This window comes from Podarcis melisellensis (assembly GCF_964234715.1).
Source record: "Podarcis melisellensis genome assembly, chromosome: 2".
In the NCBI taxonomy this organism is placed as follows: domain Eukaryota; kingdom Metazoa; phylum Chordata; class Lepidosauria; order Squamata; family Lacertidae; genus Podarcis; species Podarcis melisellensis.
The window spans coordinates 63338583-63356030 of record NC_138529.1 but is presented as its reverse complement, the minus strand read 5'-3'; the positions used below and the strand labels follow the sequence as shown (position 1 = coordinate 63356030).

General features: G+C 42.0%; 1 protein-coding gene across 7 annotated transcripts in view; it reads right to left on the bottom strand.

Moving 5' to 3' along the window:
- GRIA1 (glutamate ionotropic receptor AMPA type subunit 1) overlaps positions 1 to 17448 on the bottom strand; it is a 205297-nt gene that overhangs the window by 30196 nt on the left and 157653 nt on the right. The window lies entirely within an intron of this gene.

Genomic DNA, 17448 nt, shown 5'->3' with positions numbered 1-17448 from the left:
TTTAATACATTTTCTTTTGAAGGCATCTTAATTGATGGAGGAACAGAGGGATTTCCTCCGCTTGTGGTACACTAAGGATTTGGGTGTGTTTTCCCCTGCATGCAGAAAAAAGTTTCATTTGCCCTGCATCAATAGCCTGAGGTCTGAATCTTTCTGCATAGGGTAATCCCACCACTCTTGAAACCTAAGGTTTACCGGCTTTGTGTCACAATAGAAGATGCAATGCTGTTTCCTTCTAAGCACTTTGTTCATTAGAGAATAATTATTATCTTCAGCTCAGCTTAGTACTGTACTCCCAAAGCACAGTGTCATAAATCTTGACATTTGGATTTGTGCACCTGCCCTTTAGATTTATTCTCTTTCATTGACATAGTGGGTGTTTGGAATAAGGCGGATCTTTTTTCATAGAATCAGATCTATGGAAGCAATAAGCGGAGGTGCAGTTGTGCAGAGGAAAGCTTTAATTAATGTTTGGATAACTCAATGTGTGTGTGTGGTGGTGGTGGTGGTGGTGGTGGGGAGAGCAAAGGACTTCTTCTGATGAAATCACCAGATGCTTCTTGCACATTATTAAATTTGCTATGTTAGGAAACAGACATCTCTCATTGGGTTGCCCACCTTTTTATTTTTATTTTTATTTTTTACTGCTCCTGTGCCTTTAACGGCAGCTTGATCTGCCAGCATTAACACATGGTAATTCATTTAAAGAAATAAGAAGAGTTACCGTATGTTGGATCAGTCCAGCATCCTTTTCTCACAGTGATTAGCTGGATGCCTATGGGAAGCCTGAAAGCAGGATCTGAGTGCAACAGCACTTTCCCCTCTTACATTTCCCAGCAACTGATATTCAGTGGTCCAATGCCTCTGTCCACCATGAATTTAATCCTCTTTGAAAGCTATCTGGGTTGGTGGCCATCACTAGTGGGATGTAGTTCCATAGTTTAATGCTCTGTGAAGCACTTTTCTTTTGTTTGTCCTGAACCCTCAAACATTCAGCTTAACTGCATGGCAATAATCTCTAGTATACTTGTCATACTATGAAAAACCTTCATCTGATCATTTTTATGGATCAAGCAGTTGTTAAAGGCATAAACACAGGTGATGCTGGTCAGTTGGCAACCCTGTCATCATGCCTCTTCTTCAACTCTTTTTGGTTGAACTTAAGCAATGGGAATTAGGGATTTCATAACATTTTGTATCTAGTTAAAAAACGCAACAAGTAAAACTTTATCCATCAAAGCTAGGGGAGGTTTTTCTTGAAGAAGAAAAAGTAGCAGTCATAATGAAAATAGAAATTGTTGTTATTATTATTATTATTATTAGAAGTAGTCGTAGTAAGAGCGCTGCTAACTGATGGGGAAATGACTTCTCTTGTGCTTGATCTGCAAAAAATTGCACTATACATACTGAGGGCAGGGCATCAGGCAGGTGACAGATTGGAAGATAAAAATGAGAAAATGGCAAGCTAGCAGTAGCGAACATAATTCCACTTTATTTCCTCAGGCAATACAGTATATGGTTCTCTCATTGGCTCCTCCAGTGCTCCACCCCAAGCCTTAGGGCTCAGACCTAGTGCCTGTTTCAACACCGAGGATGGATACCTATGAATAAGCATGCACATAGGGCAGGATTCAGCTAATGAGCCCCACTAGTGGCAGTCTGTGGAACGACTTCCGCTAGTTCCAACCAGGCTTCCTCATCCGCCATGTGCATGAGAAGAAGAGGGGAAAACATTTGACTTGGCAAGCTGAAATGCTTGCACTGATGGAATGATTGCCATAGTGCCACACCGAATTCCTCCCATAGTCATTTGGTAAACTGTTTGCATGCATTGGTTTTTATTCTGAAGGTAAGAATTTTTACATTCTCGGATGCAGATTGCTCCTTGCAACGCAGAAATCTTCACTCCACTCTCCTCCTCACAACCTAATTTGACATAATTTTTCTGCAAGAGTGGAATGGAGATGCCTCATTCTCAAATTATGTTGGGGCCTCTTGTTTTGGTTTAATTAATGGATTAATTCTTTGCATAACAAAGGAAGAACTGTATCACACTAATCTCTCATTTTTGAAAAACAAAATGTAACCTCGCACATCAGACAACTTGCTCTTTGATCTGATCCCCTGCTGGAGGTAACTGAAGCTAACAGTACTTTGCATTTACTCGACAGCTTATTACCAATGGCACCAATTCTCCACCCGAACGCACTTAAGATGGAAAGATGAACATGATCATCATGAAATATACAAACTAAATCTCTTTGAAATTTGTTTGAGCAGCTTCCTGAGCCTCCTCCCCACCACCACCACCACTCTCTTTCGCTTTCCCTAGAACTTGTTTCTTGTGGAGAATTACATTTAAAACTGACAGCATTTTAATTAGAAAGGCAAATCTGGTCTTCTAAAGCTGCGGCTGCTTAGGGAAGATTTCCTAGATTTGCTGTTCAATTCATTTTTAATAAAGGCTTATTTAGTCAACTGACATATTTGTCACAGGGTGACTTTATGCAAAAGTGGAGAAGGAAAAATGCACAGGGACCTTCCCCTCTCAAGAATTGATGACCAAATACAGTGGTACCTCATGTTACGTACTTAATCCGTTCTGGAGGTCCGTTTGTAACCCGAAACCGCTCATAACATGAGACGTGCTTTCTCTAATGGCGCCTCCTGCTGCTGCTGTGCTGTCAGAGCGCGACTTCTGCTCACATCCTGGGGCAAAGGTTGCAACAGGGGGCATCTACTTCTGGGTTACCAGAGTGCATAACCCGCAGCATTCGTAAGGGGGACAGTACATAACATGAGTTACCACTGTAAAGCCTTTCAGCTTCTAAATATGCAACCTACTTCCTTTCTTCTAGTCAATTACTATGAAACTTAATGTGCCAAATCTATAACCTCTTGCCCTGGGGCAGAATGCAAAAGATGGCAGTGCCTTCCCACAAGCCCAAGTTGGCACTACTCTCTGTACCACTCAGACTGTAGGAATAGCCCAATTATCACTTTTATGGATCTGAATCCTGATCCGCCATGGAGGTCTGACATAAGGCACACTTTCAAATGCAACTAAAAATGCTTTTACATGCAGGCTGAAGTGTTAAGATAATACAGAGACTTAGCTACATTGGTGAAGAGAAAGCACTTGATATGCGTTATAACACTGTGACCAGATGGCGCTGCGGAGTTCCGTCTTTTGCCAATGTGATTTCTATTTATGAAGTTTAGCACATGTTTTCCTGAAACACCATTTTGATGTGTCTAGAATGAAAGCACCTGTCTACAGTCTTTGCAAGCATGGTAGTTACTGGATCATTTCCACCTTTCAATTGTTTTAGGAGTTTTTTCCTGGTGTATATGTTGGGTGAGAAACTATCATTTACTAACGCTGCACTGCTATTATTCTTGAACTTCATTTTAACTCCTTCTGTTGCCTTAATGCAACTAAACCCTTCCTTCCCTCCCTCTGTTGTTTCCTACACCAAATTTTAGCTTTTAAGCTCTTTGGGGCAGGGACTTGTCTCCTTGTACTTGAGGAAATACCATGCATGTTGATGGCACAACAACATCTAGGATTAGAGAGACTCAGGTTCCCCACTCAGTCATGAACTTCCGTGCATGACTTTGGGTACATCACTGTCTCTCAGCCTAACTTATCTCACAAACTTCTTGTGAGGATAAATGGGCAGGAGAGGAAGGACTACATACACTGCCTTGAGTTCTTTGCAGGAAAGGCAGGCTGTAATTGTAATAAATAATATAAGAGAATGGAAAACCCATGACTCTCTTAGCTGATAAGCATTTGTTCACTCGCTGAGGAGCTGCTTTTAGTGCCTTCTGAGATTTATTTATTTTCATGCATGGCCCACTTTCTCCCAGGGACTAAAAGGTCAATACATCAGATTTCCAGTCTGTCTCTCATCCAGACACTGACCAAACCTTAGATTGATCTTGCTCACTGAATTACATGCCTTCAGATAATGCTCTCAAAGACGCAGTAGCAGACCAGGGCAGATTATTTGTTCTACTAGCTCAGGATGGTCTACTCTGCCAGCTGCATCTCCATGGTCTCATGCAGAAATGTCTTTCCCATCACTGGCAGGATACTGGATCCTTTTAACCAGATACCTTCTGCATGCCAAGCATGTGTTCTACAACTGAGCTAGTGCCCCTCCCTAAATAATAAGCCTAGCTCTTCCATAAATTCCTTTCCATCACACAAAAGATATGACTCTTGCACAGCTCCAGCAGGAGCAAGCCATTTCCAAAGAGAAGCTTCAGTTTCATCAACCGACCAAGAAGCAAGACATGGTTCTGTGAGTTTAATTGTAGCTTGATCTGCAGGAGGTACTTTTCATGAACTAGACAGAAGCATCTTCATCAGCTGCTAACATCTGCCAATCAAGTTGCTGTCAAAGACACAGGAGGCTGATAAGAAAGGATTCCAACCGCAGGAAGCGTTGGTATCATTTATCTTTTAAACAGGTAATGACCATGCATGAACTAATGAATAAGCTGCTCTCCCTGATTAATCTGAAGTTAGGATCAGAATTAGAATGGATGGAATCATGTCTCCATTACAATGCAAAAGACTTCTGACCCATGCGGCATTGCAATTGGACTCCTGTCTGTGTGAGTTTAATTAAATTTCATGGTTTACTTACTGCACCTTCTTAATGTTAATGACCTTAGACACCTCAGTATTTTCAAATCATTGTTTTCTCCCATTTCTTTTCTCTTATGTGAAAAGCTTTCTTCATGGGGGGTGGGGAATGGATTACATCCATTTACTGTTAGTCAGATGTTTAGACGATTCATTCGCCTTTCTCCAGTCTTATGAAATGTACAGCAGCTTCAGTATGGAGCGAAAAGAAGATTTACACATCTGGTGATAGCCTTCCCCACCCCCCATGAAAGCCCAATTAGCATTTTTGACAGCAAGAGCTGTTTAGTAAGCTAGGCAAAGAGACAGAAGGCACAACCTTGGATTTTTAATCCTAAAATGCCATTCACTGTTTATGAGCCCCAGACAAGACACTTAAAACTACAGTTTGCAGGGGTAAAAAGCCTTTATGTAGATCATAAATGTTTCCCAGTGATGTTTATTTTATCTTCAGCACTTCCATCTGCCCCTCCTACAACACGCTCAGAGCAAAATATATGGAGTTTATGTGTCTCCTATTTTATTCTGACATCCAAACTCCACTGCTTTGTCAAACCCAATAAATCACTGGTCTCCTTCCTTTGCCCAACATTCTTCAGAGTCCTCCCAAACCCTGACAGCCAGGTTCTGTCCTGGGCCCGGTGTTGTTCAACATCTTTATAAATGACTTGGATGGAGGAATTGAAAGGATGCTCATCCAATTTGCAGGTGACTGTCATGGGCCAGGAATTGGCTTCACCTGCTGAGCAGCAGCCTGAAGGAGCAGAAGGCAGATCAGCCTTCTTACTCCTGATGTGAACCAGCTGGCTCCAGCTTTCTTAAGCTGGGTTTCCAGCCTCAGTCAGATGCTGGAAACAACATTTGTCGTTCCTGTCCAGACTTTGCTGCTTCTTGCTTCTCCTGACCTTGGACTCATCGGTTTCTTGAGCCCTGGACTATCTGACTTATGTGAACTCAGATGCTCCTAACCCTAGGTCTGGACTAAACCCTGCAGAGGGACACTGTGTCCAGGCAAGTACCTCCCTGAGCTGGTTGGCTGGCTGGCCTCTCCTGCCATTGAGCTCTGCTGTGGTTGGGCAGAACGAGACTACAACAGTGACACTAAACTGGGAGGGGTAGCTAATGCTGCAGAATACAGAATCAGGATTCAAAATGACCTTAACAGATTGGAGAACTGGGCCCAAACTAACGAAATGAATTTTGATAGGGACAAATGTCAGGATCTACACTTAAGCAGGAAGAACCACAAATATAAGATGGGGACACCTGGTTTACTAGCAGTACATGTGAAAAGAATCTGGGCTCTTAGTGGACCCCAAGCTTAACATGAGTCAACATGGAATGAAGGTATCAAATTTACAGCTTGCAGTGCATTAAAAGAAAATGTTATGAAGGTGATGTACAGATGTATCTTTAAATATTTAAATGACACATGGGGGCTGGAGCAAGCTTGTTTTCTCCTGCACTGGAAGGTAGGACTTGAACCAATTGATTCAAGTTAGAGGAAAGGAGATTCTGAACATCAGGAATAACTTTGACAGTAAGAGCTGATGAACAGTGGAATGGGCTCTCACAAGAGGCGGTGGACTCTTGTGTTGGGTTGGCCATCTGTCATGGATGCTTTAGCTGAGAGTCCTGCATTGCAGGGGGCTGGACTTAGATAGACTCTACAATTCTATGTAAGCAACCAATGCTTTTGTCTATTCTGAGACTTGCATTCTGAGAAGTTTTCAGTGTTATTTCTGTTGCATTTTGAGTATATATATATATATATATAAAATTAGAAATCTTTCTGTGATGCCATTAGCTGTATAGTCATCACTTCACTTGATTACTGGATCCCCTGGCAGTCTAGCAGTCATAGCTACGGAGCACTTGGGTAAGGAGCATTTTGGACCTTTTCTGAACGCTTTCCAACAAGGAGAAATGATTCCGTTGGCCCTGGATTTATGTGCTTCATTAACAGGAGCTGCAGGTAGAGTATGCTCATGGCAGGTGAAAGTACTAAAATAGATTGCTCAGAGTAACAATTCTTTGGCTAAGCGTACTGATTTTGTGAATGGGATCATTAGTCTACTAGACAAAGGCACAGTTTTCAGATGCCAGCTACTTATCCACATCTCTATCCTGCTGTTGCTGTAAAGTACTTTTAACTTGAGTCGCAGGCAGTTTAGGTCTCTGTTGTTTCCTGCGCTGCTTCTACAGCCTTTAAAATTAACATTCCCCATCTTCCTCTCCGTGTTCGGCTTCCCCATTCTTTGTGATCTATTTTATCTGGTATACTGGGATACTGAGAGAATGAACTAGTATTTGCAAAGGATTTTGAAGCCCTTTAACGGAAGAGGCTGTCCATTTTACACTTCTTCAGGGTCTTTTATCTGAGGATCAAAGCATGATGCGTCATCTATACCAGTGGAAAACAGAGGCTCCTTCTTTGGATATGAGAATAAGCAACAATTCTCCTAGGGTACTAGGCAAATGTTAGAACTGCTTTTTGAGGTTTCTTAATCGGAACAATATTAAAGGGAATACACACAATCTTGTCCTTGTTGTAATTCACCCTGTCATTCTCCATTTAAACCTTAGCATAATTTTCACAGTATGTATTTTCTTTTGTATTATATTCCACTCTGATCTTACTGTTTAGCATTTTTCTTTCTACACCCACAGGTATGTATGCTTGCCAAATTAGGATAACTATGTGTCTGATGAAATAGACTGTAGCCCACAAAGTTTATGTCGTAATAAATTAGTTAGTCTTTAAGAGGCCACAATATCTTTTGTTTGACTTTTCATGTCCTTAATGAAGCTTTAGGCCTTTATTGTGTTATATGGGGCTATAACAACGTAACCTATTAAAAGTAAGGGGCATCTGGCAACCACATCAAATCCACTAATATAAAGTGTTTCCAATTAGTACACACAGCCTGATCTTTTGCTACAAGTTCACTAATGGAGAAAAAGTACCAGTGTGTCTGAGAGCTGAAACATATTGTTACTCGCCATCTCCAATCTCTGCCGAGCTGTGACAAGTTTCCAGGGGGTTCCAGACACTCGGAGTTTGAGTTTCCATTGGAAATTAGGCACAGCGGAGATTGCGGTGTCTTTATGAAATATGGTTTATTTATACATATTTACAGCCTGTGTCTGGATGGAGAGAGTCCCCAGCTTTCACATCATAAGAGAGTCCTTTGTTGCTCTCCTAAGAGCAACAAGTGTGGACCTACAAGCAGAGGAATCAGCCATGCTCCCTGCACTATGTAGTTATGTCTCCTTCCCCTCAGAACCCGCACGGCATTCTGCTCCTTACTCTCTTTTCTTCCCAGAACCCCTTGCAAAATCAACGCCTTGTCTTTCGCTTACGTCACTAGCCCCTGGAACTCAGGCATCCTCCATTTCACATACTCAAAAGATCTTTCCTCTGAGTCCCCTGCTACTTGGGCCTCTTGCAAAACAGCACTCTCACGCCCCCTCCCCCATCGCTTATCAGGCAAACTGTAATCCTGCACCAAAGCTAGTGACCTTCTGTGTTACTGTGTAAAACCAGGGCCCAGAGAGGCTTCACCCATCTTGCTGTCTCTTAATGACTCTCTTGAGGGCCCAATCTATTTTCCTTTTGTTAGACTAATCACTCAGCCACTGGTGATTACCTGATGAGGAAGCTGAATGGTGTTGTTAGCATGAACTTAATCCACGGGCTTCAGCGCTTGGCACAGTTTTTGATTGAACCCAGATTAATTCTCGCTTTTACTAAATCCAATAATTACAGGGGAGTCTAACCCTGCCTACAAACTCATGCCAATATGAACAAGAGAATTATTTATCCTGAACTGTGCATTTCAGACTGCATATTTGAATATGTCTCCATATTAAAAATTAAGCAAGCACTCTTGTCTCTTAATGTGTCACATTTGTATGTGCAGAGGATATCATGTGCCTTGTCCTTTCATTTTGTGTAGTGGATGGACCTTGTTGCCATGTGCCATAAATTTATCAGTACTAGAACATTTGTCCATTGAAAACTGGGATCTCTCAAAGTGACAACATGGAAGCCTAGGTCTTTTACACATTTGCATGCACATTCTTACATACACTTTTCCACGTCTGGCAGGAGAGAAAAGGAATGTAAACTGCACACACTCTGCAACCCCCAGTTTCGGAAAGTCTAAACCCAACTAAGCAATTCACAGTTTAGTGACCAGGTGTACTAGTATCTATGTAAGTGACTGTTGCACTATCATCTATCTATCTATCTATCTATCTATCTATCTATCTATCTATCATCTATCTATCTATCATCTATCTATCATCTATCTATCATAATCTATAATCTATAATCTATAATCTATAATCTATAATCTATAATCTATAATCTGGTTCTGGTTCTTTATGCTCTGAAGCAAAATAACCTCAAACACTTATGAGACATTTGACTGGCTGAAGTTTGCAGCCCAAATAGAATGAACCAGGCAATAAAAGCAGCAACTGGGGGACCATTTATGGAAACTTCATTTGCACCAGCATCACATCTTGAGATCACAGCAGCAGCAGGGAAGATGAAATGAAAAGCGATTACCCGTCTGCTCATTTATCTCGACTTTTGGGTATGGTGGTGATGATGGGGAAGCAGGCAACATATTTATTTCAGACCTTAAAAAAAAATCTCTCCCCCCCCCCAGTCTGCAGTGTTGTTGCTTAGATCAATTATTCACAGCAAATTTCTAATTAAACAAGTTTCACAATTCTCCAGACTGAAAATTCAGTTCCCCTCCCCGTTTTTCTTCCTTCCAATGGGCATTCCTAACCAAGGCAATGAATTAGTTGGTGATGCTGTAATTCAATACTTCTCATTGCTGAACAGGTAATACAGTATTAAGCCATTTATGCAGAGGTAATTCTAACTTTAAAAACACAATTATTTCAATATCAGAAGAACTGTCCTTGAAGCAACCCTTGGTGAACTCTTGCGATCACACAAAGGAATGCTTTATTTGTTGAGCACATCATTTCTAGGTTGCCTATAGCAAACTTCTGAAGCTGGCTGTCAACAAGAAATGACCGCCTCTGATCTTTGAAGGGTGGTGTATAGATTTCATCATCAACAACAACAAATAATAATATATAATTCATTAACACAAAAGCTGCCATAAGGGCACAAGCCTAAGGATTGTATAAGATATTGCAGACCTCCCTCTCTGTGGACACAGAAGGAGGTCCACAGATAGAAAAGGAGGCATGCCACCCATGGGGCTCCATTTGGTGCTGCAGCTGCAGGAACAGTTGTAACTGTCCCTTCACTGCTGATGCTCTGCTGATGGTTGGGAGGCAAACATTCTGTTTAAAGGATGAATGTAATTTATTTCCCACCCTTCTGCCAATGAGTTCAAGTGATATAGTTGTTCTGCTCCCTCACCACAACCCTGTAGGCTCTTCATGGCTGAGAAGATTCCCTTTCTGGGAATCATTTGTTCCCACTGGAGCTATCAAGGAGTAGGGAATGAGAGTTACTGACCCCAACGGATGTAAACATACATTGTTTGTATCTTCTTGGGGCTTGAGACAACTTAGTTTTGATTTCAGTTATAGCATTTTCAGCAACCCTAAAGACTTTCTAGCTACCTGTATTTTACGCACAAGAGTTTGAAGAAAAGGACTTGCTTGTTGCAGTGAATGACAAGAATGGGGAGCACTTCTCCTCCCAGAAGTGGTGGGTACGTCCTTCTGGACACGTTTAGGGAGAGGCCGTTGCAAATAAAAAGGGATGGGAAAAACAACCTTTATTTCATTGGTTAGTCCAAGAGGGAACCCATAAAGTCCACACAACCATGTTACACAGCTGATGAATCACTCAGATAGTCTTCAACTGTTTTGAATTCAGGATGTACATTTAAAGACAAACTGCAAGATGGGACGCAGATCTGGTCACCATGTCCAGTATCCATGCCCCCCCGTACCTATTTACCTTTCTCCCCCTCCTAGGTATAGAATAGGGTATAGTGACTGATGTTGCTTGGCACACAGTGGTGGGAAATATTTTCTTCTGCACAACTACCTACCAACATATCACCCTGTCTTTAAAAAGAAACCAATAAAAGCAAAATGAAACGGATCTGGTGCCACTGGTTTGATTAGGTTGGATTGTAAAGTCCCAACCCACTGAAGACAAAGGGATTACTTTGCCACTTGTGCTGATGAAGAGACCATTCACCAGGAATGGAGTTCAGGATGCCTGACATCTTTTTATCTTCTTCTAGGCACTCTACCTTGCAAAGTAGGAAAGACATCAATGGAAGGAAATCACTCAGATGTGTTTTTGGGCACTAACCAGAATCTAACTTTGTACAGAGAGATCGATGGACTGATGAGTCCACATTGACAAGGGAAGGATAGATATAAATGCAGAATGCCATCCACTGACCAGATAGATAGCACTTTTACTTGGACATATCTTGTAGACATCATTATTTGTAGCCCAGTAGAAGAGAAAAATAGTGTATTCAGAGTGATCGATTCCGAGCTTCAGTGGGATGTGTATTTCATTACAGTCATTCTGTCTGGCATCCAGTCCACCAAGAGCAAATGATATATTTACGGTGTACTTTGAAGAGTTTTATTCCTGGGTCAGCCAGCAGCTGCACACTTATATAGTGCTGTCCCTCTACTTTTCTGAGAACCTCTGACACCAATTACTTAGGGCATGATGGAGTCCTTCCTTTGAATCACCATCAATCATCAGTTGCCCCTTTAGAGATATTGCAGGCTCTCCTAAGCTGCTGCTCCTCCTTATACAACTAAATTCCTCCTATTCTGTGTTTGACTGGGAATAAGAATCAACATGTCTCCACAGCTGTTTCCAAACTTTCAGGTACTTAGGCACGGTGAGTAGGCAGGAAGGTGTGTGCTTGTGGGTTTTCTTTGGCGACATGAAAAATCAAATGTACTTTTTCTTAAACACGGTGCAATTTAAACAGGCAGGGCATGAGGGACATAAGGTTGTGTAGGCTAATATTATTGATAACAATATTTCTGGTTTTATTTTAATGCTGCCCCAAGGGATAGCTCTGTTGGTAGAGCATGAGACTCTTAATCTCAGGGTTCTGGGTTCAAGTCCCATGTTGGGTTGGACCATATGATCCAACTTTGTGATTTTGTGACCTTGCATATTGAAAACATTTTTAATGCTTTGTTGGTTTTATTCTAAATGTGTTGATACTGTACTTAGCGGGTTGTTCAGACTTTGTAGTGTGTGTGTATAAATGTGGGGGGGGGGATCACTGATTGGGCATATGGCATATCCAGGCATGGAAAACCTAAATGAATAAAATATACACATATAATTATGTGTTGCTAAACAAAAAAATCAAGAGCCTGCAGAGTAGCTGGGCATATTATTTTCCAGTTCTAGTTTTCAATAATATATTAGCAATCCTAGTGGGAAAGAAATTTTCTCTGAAAATAATCAGAGCAGCATTCAACGCCGTGCAAACTAACTCCCACACTCTTAGAAAGGCTTCTACTTCCTGTCTTCTCCCCCTGAATCTTCTTTGGGACATGGGAAAGCAAGGTGTGATGAGCCAGAATCTGTGTGAAAAGCCAGAAATCAGGACAGAAGGACAAAAGGTCAAAGAGCAGGTAAAGACAGTACGATCCAAAAGACAGACTTGAAGAGTAAACCGGAAGAATAGCCAACGATTCACAAACACGCCAGAGCTCTGGAAGATTATGCTGGTCAAGCAAATCTCAACAGCAACAGGAAGCCCTTTATATGCCTTTCTGTCCAGAAGGATCCAACAGTTTGGGTGGAGTCAGCCCAGGGCAGGGTGTTGCCCTCCAAATGTTGCTGGACTACAGCTCCTATCTGCTTCAGCCAGCATGGCCAATGGTCAGTGGTAATGACCTAGGGCCTGAAGGTACTCCCTTGAAAATCTGCCCCCTGCAGTTTGATGTTTCAGCACATGGGGAACTGTTCCTGACAAGGAGCTCCATTTCTGAGTGTTAGGGCAAATTTACGTGTCTGAGGAGGGGTTTCATTATTTTCTGATGCTTATGATCTGTTTCTTTTCTCCTCCCTCAAAAATGCCCACAGACTCAGCCATGCTTCTCTGTTTGAGTACTTTTCTGTCATTTAAAAAAAAGCAGTACATTGAAAACACACCGTATTTGACTTGATGTCAGCATGAATAAAATAAATAGCTTTGACCTTGTGCTTAACAGAGGCCCTGGGCTTTTATCCAGGAACTCCTGCCATGAGATAAAGCAGGCTGTAGTGCTAGTAAGTGGCATCCAGAAAGATACCCTGGGTCTTGTATCTTCTGTTTGTAGTCTTTGTATTTCGGGCTCATAGTGGTAAATAAAAATATTACAGTAAGTTATCTTTTGGTAAAGCCAGATTGATTGATTTAAAAATGATGTCTGCAGCGCTGCAAAATACATGAGCTGACACATCTTCAGTATCGGCCTAATGAGGCACGGTTACTAGTATTTATTTACTGCATTTATATCCCACCTTTTTCTCTAAGGAGCTCAAAGTGGCATCCACCTCCACATTTAATTCCCACAACAACTCTGAGGTAGGTGAGGCTGAGAGGCAGTGACTGGCCCAAAGCCTGGAAAAAGCAGGATTAGAACCCTGGGAAAGAATAAGATACTGGATGCTCTGGGGATGGCAAGGAAGGCCTCACATTAGATGTGATGCTCTTTCACCACACATCAATTGGTGGCCATGTTCACATGCTCATCTAGACGAGGAGCCTCTTTGAATGGTAGAGAAGTAGACATGCCCCATTCTACACTGTAAGATGCATGTGGTATGTGCATAGGATCATAAGACACTGTGTGTTCCCACCCATGTTTTTGATGAGAACAATTGGGCCTATGCGTGGGACATTTGCATTATGTTACATAACGGGTGTGTTGTGCATGCCTGCTTCTCCACTATATGAGGGGAACCAGTTCAATGGCCCCCAGATGGATATATGAACTGCCTCCATTAAACTCTGCTGTGACTGAATTGTTGTGGTGTGATAGCAGAACCTATGGTGTTTGATGGCTAATTCACACATTGAAGAGGGGACAAATGTGGGCCAGTCTAGTGCAGTGGTTAGAGTGCCACACTAAGATCTGGGAGGCCAGGATCTGAATTATGCACTGCATCACATCCTTCAAATGTATAGATAGTAGAGGCTGTCTTACATCAACATACTTTATCAAATACCCACAATGAATTAGTCTTTGATGCTAGGGTTCATGCAAGGTGAATGTGTTTGAATTTATACTGACCCTTGTCTTTGGACATGTACTCTAAAGGCAACTATTTTAGGAACTGTTACAACTGAGCAATTCTATTTGGGATGTATATATTCTTATGGCCTGGGGTTAAGTGAAATGGAGATGTGTGAACTGGACCTACTGTGTTGATTTTCATTATTTTAGATTTTTGAATTAAAGCTGTTCACTGATTAAATTTTTAGTTGATTAATCATTAGGTTTCACTCAATCAATTAAATGTGCATACCAGCAAACCTCAATCTGGTCATCAGACAATTAGTTAATAAATGTAATTAAAGTTGTATACCAGCAAAATTTCAATCTGGGTGCTGTTTGGAAGATGATGGAGGTGTGAGATAAATTTACATTTAATAAACAAAGCTACTCATTTGAACAGAAAGGCCATTTTTAACATTTTCATTTCAATTCACTAATATATTCACTAATCCAGTAATATACCTGGACCAATATTACTTTAATAAAATAAACAAGGCTGCCCTTCAGTCTCAGTCTCACCAATTACAATTTGTTCCCTTTGATTCAAAATTGCCCTCAGGTTTAATCAAAGTGCTTAAATAAATGAGTGCACCAATTTGAAGAACATCATGCCCATTTGTCACACCCCAGTGTTGAAGTGCAGATCATGCAAGTATCTTCAAATTGTTCCATCATGACTTCATAAAGTGTTAGCTATGACATGCTGATCGAAACTAAGTTCATTTTGCTCTATCAGTTGTAATAATCTAATCTCAACACATGTGGCTAAGATAAGAGAGGGTGGTAAAAGCTTTCCTGTCTCTCTTTGCTGGTGCTCCATCCTAACAAGAACTTTAATGTGCTCAAGATATTAGATATATCAGAATGAGTAATCAGGCAATGACCTTTTAAAACCCATTAGTATCAGAAATGTTACAGCTGCCCAATTGTCTCCAAGGTCTTTGTTTCTCTACTGCCTGGTCTCTCATGAGTAATTTGTCTAGCAGAAAACAAACAGCTCAGAACCAGGGCATATCAACAGAGGTTTGCTACTGGTTGTGAACCAATAATGAAATGTGTTGATGTAATGTCATCTTTTGGTCTCATCTTCTACTGTTCCATCTTTCCCTCATACTAGAAGTATAGTTTGCCCAGTCACACTGAGCAAATAGGTCTCGGGCTGATGTATTCCAGGAATAGTCACCATAGTTCTTTCCAGATGTTGTTGGACTACAGCTCCTGTTGTCCTAACAATTGGCCATGCTAGCTGGGGCTGATGAAATGTGGAATGCAACAATATCTGGAGAGGACTTTCTTGGCTACCTCCCCTTTAAATAGTCCATGATGGGGGAAAAGCATCAACGAATGCTCATTTGATTTCATGAGGATCATGAGAAAGTATTTCATGAGAAAGTATTTGAATACAGGTGTTCAGCTATACAATGGCATAAACTATTCTACCAAATTTGGGGGTGGAACTCTGTAAAACTCTGCAGAGCCTGCATGTGTGTCTGTGCTCAGGGGAAAGAGGGTTCTTCCAAGCAACCCTCAAATAGAGGACTGTCCTCTGCAAAGCAGGAGACACAGCCACCCTACTGAACCCACTTTCCACAATTAATTGTGCCTAGCCATAACCCAAATTCCACATTTATTTCTGGAATTCCATGGCAAGCTGGAAGAAACTGAAACCAACCACTAATGATCCACTTGGGGTAATTGTATAATATGCTCAGACAGCATATAGATGCTAGCATATGGGATTGTGTGTGAGACAGGCACCAACTGTCACGGATTCTTTTTCTCCTGATCTCTTTAAATTTACAGTCTTCACCTGGCCTGCAAAGTAGCAGCAGTAGATGAATAAATTGCCTACATATGTTTTATTTATGCAGAGTGTACTTGCTTTCAGAGAGACTTCTTTAACCAGTTCAACTACTTAATTTTTTACAAGACTTCCACCACCCACAACACTCAAAAGTAGTGCTTGAAGGAGCGAAACACAATGAGAATCTGTCGGTGTCACTCTAAATTCCCATCTTGGACAGCCTTATGAATTAAGCACGGAGAATGCATGTTTATATTCCACATAAGTAATATCATGCTCTTTTCTCTTAGGCATTTTCAAGTATACCTAGAAATCAGAAAGTAGAATTTGCCCATTGTTGCCACACACACTATAAACGAATCAACAACAGCAAAAAGGAAAAATGAAGAAATGTTGCAGTGGGAAGCAAAATGGCACTGACCCAAAATAAATGTCTTTATTAAAACTGCCATTTGAATCAGGATTTTTAAATGGTTTAGTCTCCAGTTCAATACACCCTCCATCAACTTCTGCACCAAAATGCCCGAGCCAGGGAAACTGAGGTAGCAGACCCACCACTGCGGTGGATCCTTGCTTCTGAAGTAGGGTTGTCATCTTTGATCAGACAAAATACAGGATAGGGTCAGGCAAAATAAAGGACAGGCAGGGGTGGGGAGGGGTTCGCCCCATTCAGCCTTCTGACTTCCTCACCACTGCAGCCCTGCTCTTCCCCTTGACTCATGTAGATGGGCAGGGGCAAGGGATAGACATCTGGCTCCCATGGGCGCTATCCTCTTGTCCATGCTTGCATTGGAAGGGAATCAAGTGTGGAGGGGGAGAGGTCAGGTTGGGGTGGAAGAGGGAGCTAAGCAGTGGCAGACCTGCACCATGCTAGACTGGAGGGTGGTGGCTGATGAGGAGTACCAGTGAGAAAGAAAGGAAGAGAGGGCAAAGGTTGGAGAGGAGGCTGCTCTTTCCCCCTCTTCTCTGTTGTCACTCATGCCAGGCCAAGCTCCTCGTCAGCCACACCAACAGTGACACAACTGCCATTTTGGGCTGGTCAAGCTCAAGTACAGGAAAAACATGTGTCCTGTTTGAAGTCTAAATGAGACAGGGGACAATTTTTGTCCCAAACTAGGGTGATCCTGTTTTTCTTCGGGCAGGTGGCAACTTTATTCTTAAGCCTCAGCCCTCTGGAGTTCCTCTTTCCATTTTCTGGCAGCCATTTCCCCTCTCCATTTCTGTCACCCGCCCACCACCAACTCCTCTGAATGGGCTGAGCTCGAAACCTCTACGTGGTTGGGAAATGTAGCAGCTGGAATTCCAAAGCTCTTTCTATTTCAAGCCCCCTCTCTCACAACAGGATTATCATATGAGGAAGAAAGGAAACACAATAAATGCTCAAAGCTATGGGTTGCCACCAACTGCCTAAAGATGGCTAGATGGCTGACAGGGCTTCATCAAAGGCCTGGATATGGGAAGAAGAAGAAGAAGAAGAGTTTGGATTTGATAAGCCGCCTTTCACTCCCCTTCAGGAGTCTCAAAGCGGCTAACATTCTCCTTTCTCTTCCTCCCCCACAACAAACACTCTCTGAGGTGAGTGGGGCTGAGAGACTTCAAAGAAGTGTGACTAGCCCAAGGTCACCCAGCAGCTGCATGTGGAGGAGCAGGGACGCGAACCCGGTTCCCCAGATTACAAGACTACCGCTCTTAACCACTACACCACACTAGGCAGAAAGGAACA